The 9,581-nt window shown below is 38.4% G+C and overlaps 1 pseudogene; it reads right to left on the bottom strand.

Moving 5' to 3' along the window:
- Positions 1–1,850: 1,850 nt before the first annotated feature.
- LOC115512619 lies at positions 1,851–2,950 on the bottom strand (annotated as a pseudogene).
- Between the last annotated feature and the right edge of the window lie 6,631 nt (positions 2,951–9,581).

Genomic DNA, 9,581 nt, shown 5'->3' with positions numbered 1-9,581 from the left:
GGGGATTTATTTTCAAATACCCCAGGTTTAGCTCAGGTCAGGATCCCAGGTTGTGGGATAGAGCCCCATGTCAGACTCCACATTGAATGTGGAGCCTACTTAAGAGTCTCATTCTCTCTCTCTTTCTCATTCTCTCTCTCTCCTTCTTCCCCTCTTCCCCACTTGCACTCTCTCTCTCTATCTCTAAAATAGAAAAAATATGTATAGGATTGGCATAGTCTTACTGAAATTGGATTATGAATCCATGGGAGTTTATTATACCAGTCTCTCTACTTTTGTGTACATTTAAAATTTTTCATAATAAAACATTTAAAAATACTTGCATCTATCATTCTGAAACAAAGGTTGAAGATCACTTTGAAATACCATTGTCCTATAAAAGGAGGCAGAGTTCCTTGAGTAGGGCTGGGCAGGGAAAATACCAGATGAATCCAGAACATCTTGCGTGGTGCCAGAGGATCAAGAAGCACTCAAAAAAAAAAAAAAAAAAAAAAAAAAAAAAAAAAAAACAAACAACAAAACATGGATGAGGGAAAAAGACTCAGGAGACTTGAAATAGATCCCAATGGCCAGAGCTGGAACAATTTGAACAAAACTAATAATGGAAGTATTGGAACACAACCCAAAGAATAAAGTAAATATTAAAAAAAAAAAAAGGGTAAAGTAAGTATCTATGAGCACATACTGATAGAAATGAATGAATGAGGGGAGAACGGAAAACTTTTCCTTATAGTATAATTCCAAATAATAAAAGCAGAAGGAATGAAGGAAACTAATAAATATATAACTAATAAATATAGAAAAATAAGAGAAGTAGAAAATCACCATTAAAACATGCAATAATAATTGCTGTGGGCAAGACCAACAGATGAATGCTAAAATTAGTGAGTGAAAGTTTAAAGAGAAATAGGATGTTTTCACAGCCTCAGAGTGTTTCCCTTAAAATATTCATTGACTAAAAAGGGGAAAAAATAAGAATTTTACAGTGGCAGATACCATAGACACCCCCTTAGCCAGGGAATCAAGGTTAACATCACCCATAGTAATAATGGGACATATCAGTGTTGTGTGCCTGACATGTTGCAGAGAAAGGCACATCACCTCTGTACTATTCTTCCCCCAAATCCATAACATTATTATAACCACAAGAAAACATCAGACAAATCCAAATTCTCTGAGAGACATTCTACAAGGTAACACTCTTCAAAAGTATCAAGGTCATGAAAGATAAGGAAAGATTGAGTGTACTAGTTTGCTAGGGCTGCCATAACCAAGTACCACAAACTGGCGGAGCTTATGCAACAGAAATTTATTGTCTCACAGGTCTGGAGGCCAGAAGTCTCAGGTCAAAATGTCATCAGGATAGGCTCCTTCTGAGAGCTGAGAAGGAGGGATTTGTTCCAGGTCTCTTTGCTTGGCTTGTAGATGGCCACCTTCTCCTGGGGCCTCCACATCATCTTCCTTCTGTACACATCTGGGGCTACATGGCCTCTTTTCATGAGGACAACAGTCATATTGGATTAAGGCCCGGGGTGCCTGGGTGGCTCAGTCGGTTAAGTGGCCGACTTCGGCTCAGGTCATGATCTCGCGGTCCGTGAGTTCGAGCCCCGCGTCGGGGTCTGTGCTGACAGCTCAGAGCCTGGAGCCTGTTTCAGATTCTGTGTCTCCCTCTCTCTGACCCTCCCCTGTTCATGCTCTGTCTCTCCCTGTCTCAAAAATAAATAAATGTTAAAAAAAAATTTAAAAATAAATAAAAATAAAAAATAAACATATTGGATTAAGGCCCATTCTAAGGACCTCATTTTAACTTGATTACCTCTAAAAAGGCCCTATTTCTAAATAAGGTCATATTCTGAGGTGCCTGGAGCTGAGAGCTTCAACAAATGAATTTGTTGTGTAAGGGGAGACACAAATTCAACCCCTAACACTTATGAACAGATGGCTTAAGGAGATGTGACAACTCAGTGCATTGTGGGATCCTAGAATGGATCCTGGAACAGAAAAGAGATATTGGTGGAAAAACTGGCAAAATCTGAATAAGATCTCTAATTTAGTTAGTGATATTATACTAAGGTTAATTTTTTTTGAAACAGAACTTTTTATTACTTTTATGTACAGACAATTCAACAGCACCCACTTAGCCCAGTTTGGTGGCCAGTACTTTAGCCTTTGCCTTTTCCAACTTAGCAATTCGAGCCACTGACTTTGGACCCAGGATATTGCCTCCCCGGCAATGGTGGATCTCATCATATCTGTCATTGTAATTGGTCCTAATGGCTTCCACCAGCTTAGCCAGAGCTCTTTTGTCTTTGGAGTTTACCTGTATGAAGGCAACAGTGATGCAGGTCTTCCTGTGGAGCAGACGCCCCAGCCTGGCCTTCCCCTTGATGATGCAGTAGGGAACACCCATCTGATGACACAGGCAGGCAGAAAGACAACCAGCTCAATGGGATCCAATCATGTACAATCACTACTAGCTAAGCTTTCTTGTTTCCCACCAAGCTGGTGATGGTTTTAACCCCAGCTCGAAGGACAGGCAGCCTCTGAGTGGGGACATCCCCTTTGCTGGCAGCTTTCTTCTCAGCCTGGGCCAACAATCTCTGCTTCTTCTCTTGCTTTGTCTCTGGTATGTACCTGTGGGCCAGCTTAAGCAGTTGAGTAGCTGTTTGGCGTTCCAAGGCCTGGGTAAACTGGTTAATCGCAGGAGGCACTTTTAGACATTTATAAAGAATAGCCCACTGCCGCTGCAGCTGGATGTAATGGGGCCATTTGACAAAGCGGGTGAGGTCCCTTTTGGGCTGGATGTCCTGTCTGATGCCAAAATTATTGGGCTTTTTCTCCTTTTCTCAAACAGGGGATTGACCATCTTCTTGGCCTACTGCTTCTTCACAACAGCAGGGGCCAGGGCTACCTTCTTTCCCTTGACATTCTTTCCTTTTGGCATCTTGGATGGCTGGAAGAGAGAGCTAAGGTCAATTTCTTTTTTTTTTTTTTTTAATTTTTTTAACGTTCATTTATTTTTGAGAGAGACAGAGTGTGAGCAGGGATGGGGCAGAGAGAGAGGGAGACACAGAATCTGCAAGCTCCAGGCTCTGAACTGTCAGCACAGAGCCCGATGCGTGGCTCAAACCCACCAAACATGAGATCATGATCTGAGCAGAAGATGGACGCTCAACTGACTGAGACACCACCCAGGTGCCCCTAAGGTTCATTTCTTAGTTCTGAGAATTGTAATATGGTTATATGAGATGTTAGCATTGGGGGAAGCTGGATAAAAAATGTGGAGCTCCCTGTACTATCTTTGCAATTTCTCAGGAAGGCTAAATGTTTTCTAAAATAAATTTTTTAAAGCCCTATATAAGTTGGTTTCTATGAAGTAGCTAAAAGATGAACAAGGCCATCATATACAGACAGCATCAAAATGTGGAAAAATGAGTTAGTGGTGTCTCACTCTCTGAAACCAAGTTACTTACTTGCCTAGTTGCATTGAAAATGGAAATACTGTCTAGCTGAGTACAACCTTGAGTACACCTTTTAGTCAAAACAGGCAGTTCAAATGATGATATGCTGGAAAAATCTCATATATCCCGTGCCAAGTCTTATGCTGTCCTTTCCAACTAATAAAAACCAATCCATATAGCTCACATGTTTGCTTCTCAGGTAAAGAGTTCAGATTGTGGTTAACAAAAGTGACCACTTCCTATATTGGAGTGATATCTTTATGGAAGAGAATAAAGATAGTATCTTATTCACCTTTGGATTATACACAGGAGGCACTCAAGATCTATGTATTTGTTTTCTTGATATGTAATTCTTATAAAGGAATCTGACTTTTTAGGTACTTACTAAAAAGCTGATCACATTAGCATTATTTTGTTTCCTCTCTCTCCCCTTTGCTTTTTCTGTGTTCTTTTTTCCACTCTTTTTTTAGTTTAATTCCTCATCAAGCTAAATGTCTTATTTCTCTACCCTCTGTTTTGTTTTAGACAGTGAGAGAGAGAGAGAGGGAGAGAGAGAATGGGGGAGGGGGAAAAAGAAGAGAGAATCTCCAGCAGTCTCCACACTCAGGGTGGAGCTAGACATGGGGTTTGATCTCATCATCCTAGGACATGACCTGAGCCAAATTCAAGAGTCAAACACTTAACTGATTGAGCTACCCAGGCACCCCTCTCTATACTCTGTTCTTAAATATGTTTTCTTGTACTCCTCTTTACCTTAGCCACCGTAAACAGTTTGAAACTCCCACAGCATAGTTGCCAAGACCAGCAGAGTCACCCATATGAGCATTCAGGTTGCACACCACACAAGAGCACCACATCTAAAGGGGAATTTTGGATCACTCAGCTGAGTTCTGGAGCAGTGGGGGAGGCTCCTCCTCCATAAACCCTCATGTGCACTCATGGAAATCAGTTACCTAGCACACACTCTACCCTTGACTACATTCTAAGCATCAGGAGGTAACAGCTATTTTCACACTAATGCCATATAACAAACAACTATAAATTGGAATGGCCTAAAAACAATAAGTATCCAGCTCTTTCTCATGCATTTTTAGGTTTACTGAAATATGGCTGATCTAGGCTGGGCTTGGCTAAATGGGACCGGGGTGGCATCCAACTTTAGGTTGAGTTCAGGTTTGCTCAACATCTCTCTTCCTCCTTTGACCATTGACTACCCAAAACTTTTTCTTCTTGTGGTCAAAGACAGAAAAGCTTTGAAAGAAAATTTTTTTAAAGACATGTCCAATTGCACAAGCACATTTCAAAGTTCTGCTCATATAATGTCCACTAGCAAACCAAGTCAAAGCAAGTAATTAGGCCAAGTCCAAAGTCAAATTGCAGGCCAGTCTACTCCACTCACCATGAGATCATATCAAGAATATAAATGTATATAATAGGAATATAGGTGAGTAATAGATACCAATACCACAATCTAACAAACTTCTGTTGGAAGCCTGAGTCCTTCTGGCTTTGTTTCCTCACCTAGATGGATATAGGGAGGCTGGATGGAAGCACAGAATGCATTATGTCTGCCTGGGCTCTGGAAATCTCTCTCAGGAGGAGTTATTCAGGTTGTGCAATAATATACTACCTAAAATTAAAAAAATTTATTTAAAAAAATTAAAAGGTGTGCTTTATTAAGTTCATACCAAGGCATTGCATGGGCAAGAGAGTGATAGCCTCACAAGGTGGATACGCCCAGTGGTCATCAGTTTTCATTCCAAGGTCCTTTAAGACATGATGAAAAGCTGTTCCTCTTTGGGTTCCTCATGGCACATAATACAGGGCCTGCCCCCACAGCTGTTTTAGAAATAAAAAAGTTAGATTTCATTTTGAAAACCAGATTTATTTTTTATAACAAGGAGACCTAAATTTTAAAGGTATTTCTTTTTTTGATTTTTTTTTAATTTTTGTCATACTTCCCATTTGCAAGTGATACACATTTTTTTATCCTTAAGCAAGTAGCAAATAAGTCTATGATCTTGCAAGTCCACTAACTTGTTACCCTTGAAGGCTAGCTGTGGGAAGAACTTGGAAACTTTCAGTTCTTGAATAAGTGGAGCCAAGTCCTGATAAAAGAGAACTGATGGACACTTTGGCTACTTGTTTCCACAAACTCTGAGAATATTTCATTCATGATATGAGAGCAGCCATTTTTCCCTTCTTGGGAAAGTTTGAGCCAGGAGATTATTAATTACTATAATTATTTCTCAGATATTATATGTATGAATGCTTAAAGGGACACATTTTTTCAGTCTTATGTAGAATTTTTAATCATCCAATTCTCTATTTTTAAAAATCCTATTAGAAGAAAACATCAGTAAGAATAATGAAGATTTCTAGGGGCTGGGGGAAGAGGGTGAGGGGGAGTTATTGTTTAATGGGTACAGAGTTTCAGTTTTGCAAGATGAAAAGTTAGGGAGATGAACCTTGGTGCTGGTTGCACAACAATATGAATGTACTTCATACCACTGAACTGTACACTTAAAATCGTTAAGATGGTAAATTTTATGTTAGGTACATTTTATCACAATTTTTAAAAATTGGGGAAAAAAGAAAAACATTATTGGAAATGTTAAGAAAATGAATAATCCACTATGCTTCCAAAATTTTTCCTACCTTAAACAACTCTTAAACGAATAACCAGACAATATAAAAATCATAAACTGTACTGGGGCTCCTGAGTGGCTCAGTTGGTTAAGACTCTGACTTCAGCTCAGGTCATGATCTCATGGTTCATGAGTTAGAGCCTCAAAACCGGCTCTCTGCTGTCAATGCAGAGCCCACTCTGGATCCTTTGTCTCCCGCTTTCTCTCTGCCCCTCCCCCACTAGTGCTCACACACTAGCGCTCTCTCTCAAAAACAAACACTAAAAATATATACTGTATATTTAAAAATCATAAACTGCCCTGATAATCAACACTGACAAGAATATTAAGTCAAACAAAACACTTGTAATTCTCCACCAGTACTGATATTGACAAGCTCCATTTGTTTTACTGTCAAGAAAATATAAAATACATTTTGTAGGCATCCGTAGATTTCAGAAAGAAGTCCCTTATTTCAACCATGCTGATGGAAACTTATTTCAGGTGGGCTAACTTTTTATTGATGGCTGGTCCTAATATCAAGTTTTTGTACATTGTTCTTGTATAACCATTCCAGGCTGGACAATTCCCTGCAGGCCACATTTACTGAATCTCTCATGACAGTTGTACTTTCCTATTTCATGGTTTGACTATCCCTTTTTTGCTCACTACCAATTTTAAATATTCTGCCTGGAAGACTGAAGTTAATGTGAAAAAATAGGTAATAAGCTTACTATAGAAATACTGGATTTTATATACATTTCTAAGAGGAAAAAAAGTCTTGGGGACTCATTTCATACCTCTTCTAGGAAGTCCTTGATCTCAAGGGACTTGATTAATGGTAAAAATTAATTATCTATACTCCCTGCCCCTGAATAATGATAGTAACAACAGTCTTACCTTTGTATAGTTTAAGTGCTACTTACTAGAAAGTTACTTATTGACTATTTTTAATAAAGCCTTATTACTTAGTATATATGAAAATATATCTTTCCTTTGAATTTAATCCATAAAAATGATAAACAATTTAATAATGTCTTGGGATAAAGGAGGGATATAAGTTTGAAGCAGATGGAGTATTCAACATTAAAACTGATTTTTAGCAAAAATGAGTATGGTCAAGCCCATGTACTCATTTATATTTCCCTTAATTTGCTTATGCTTCTAGGGTGCAGGTCTAGGCTTGCCAGTGGCATTGTTTCTGAGTTCCCCAAGTGCAGAGAGGAGAAAAATCCTATGTCCATTACCTGATCCGAGTATATTAACAAAGTCATGCTGAGAATTATTTACCTCTACTTCAAGTCAAAATATGTATATTTTGGTCCATGGTGGCCAATTCCCAGAAGAGATTCAGAATTAGATGAGAGATGATCTCTGCATTTCTGAGAGAATTTCTCTGAATGTGTACAGGAAACTTAGCACCACGCCCTTTATTGTAATATCACCCCACAATATGTGCATTGAATAAAGCAACTGTATTTAAAAAAGCTTGAGAAGGGATACAGGAGTGCTGATGCATAGGGGCAATTGTACCCCAATGTTTATAGCAGCACTTTCAACAATAGCCAAATTATGGAAAGAGCCTAAATGTCCATCAACTGACGAATGGATAAAGAAGATGTGGTTTATATATACAATGGAATACTACTTGGCAATGAGAAAGAATGAAATCTGGCCACTTGTAGCAATGTGGATGGAACTGGAGAGTGTTATGCTAAGTGAAATAAGTCAGGCAGAGAAAGATACCATATGTTTTCACTCATATGTGGATTCTGAGAAACTCAACAGAAGACCAGCGGGGAGGGGAAGAGGGAAAAAAAAGTTACAGAGAGGGAAGGAGTCAAACCATAAGAGACTCTTAAATACTGAGAACAAACTGAGGGTTGATGGGGGGTGGAGAAGAGGGGAAAGTGGGTGATGGGCATTGAGGAAGGCACCTGTTGGGATGAGCACTGGGTGTTGTATGGAAACCAATTTGACAATAAATTATATTTAATATTAAAAAATTAATGTTAAAACCTTTATAAAAAAAAAAAGCTTGAGACACAATGTGATTCTGCAAGCCAATCTTTGCCTTCCTTGTATCTGTATGTCTTACTGTATTATTTTCCTATGTTGTTCAAATGTGTATCTGTTATCTAGCTAATATTTATTTTTGATATTTATTTAATTAATGGTGATACAGGTAGTTCTCATTCTCATTTAGTGGCTCCCTGACTTCCTCCTAAAGAGCTGCAAAAAAATGAAAAGTATTATCAGAGGATACTTACATCTGCTTCTAATAAAAACTAAAACAAACACCAATTACTATGTGCATAATAGTAGACACTATTCTGTCATCCTGATACTTCTAAAGCCATTTATAAAGAAAGAATCTGGAAAGTGGAGCACAGTGATTCTCATTGTTCCAAAAAAAAGAAAAAAATTACTTGGATTTCTTTGTGTTCATACTCATGGCCTGACAGCTCTGAGAAATTGTTCTTGCTTCCTTAGACAGAAATGTGCATAATTGAATCATAATAAAACATAATAAAACAATGCTAAGAAAAAGAAAAGAGAAAAATCCAAGTAACTGACATACTAAAAGTCCCCAAATTTAGAAATAAGGAAAAAATGAAATTATATAAACTCATAGGATTTCTTCAAACATATAAAGACCTCTTGGCCTCATACTTAATCAAAATCAATCAGACTTAAATTAAGGGACAGGTGGACTGCCGTACAAGTGGGTCATGCGAAAGTTCACTTGTGTGAGATCTATGGTTTCTCACTAAACAAAGTCCACAAAGCCAGTTGTGCTATCCACTCATTGGTGTTTCATCAGGCAGAGCCCTGGAGACAGCAGCACACTTCTGTTCTTCCTCCCTCAGGGATTTTAAGCATGGAGAAAGGGATTCCCCTCCTGCCTCCAAAATGTGGAAAATAAGTGCAGCTTACTCTGAGTGCTCTGAGATCATTAAGAATCCACAAGTTTCACACCTCTGCTTTATCGGAGCATAGTATCAAGGGAGGAAACAATTAACTTCAGTAATCCTGCCAATATTGTTATCATCAATATTCACTACTCTTGGCCATTTGGAAGAAACTTTTCCCTTGGAGCTTTTTAATGATAGAAAAACTATTTCATGCTATCCAAACATGAGATTGCTGATTGCCTCATATATGTCAGTATACGTGGCCTTCTGTCTATGAAAAGGAAACAAGATCTCGGAGCCTGAGTGACTACTATACATTTTTTAAGAACATCAATATACCCAATTTAATCTTCTAAATCAATGAATAACAGCTATCAGTTATTGAGTGCTTACTATGTGCCAAGCACTATGCCAAGTGCTTTATAAGAAATATCTCAGCAAATTTCATGACAGTCCCAAAAGATGGGGATTATTATTTTGAATTTACAAATGAGGAAACTGAGGCTCAGAAGAATTAAGTAATGTACCCTGTGGTCATTAAACCAGTAAAGACCAGACTTGAACCTACTTGTGCATGA

The sequence above is a fragment of the Lynx canadensis genome, chromosome B1, assembly GCF_007474595.2.
Source record: "Lynx canadensis isolate LIC74 chromosome B1, mLynCan4.pri.v2, whole genome shotgun sequence".
In the NCBI taxonomy this organism is placed as follows: domain Eukaryota; kingdom Metazoa; phylum Chordata; class Mammalia; order Carnivora; family Felidae; genus Lynx; species Lynx canadensis.
This window is presented reverse-complemented; position numbering and strand designations above follow the sequence as displayed.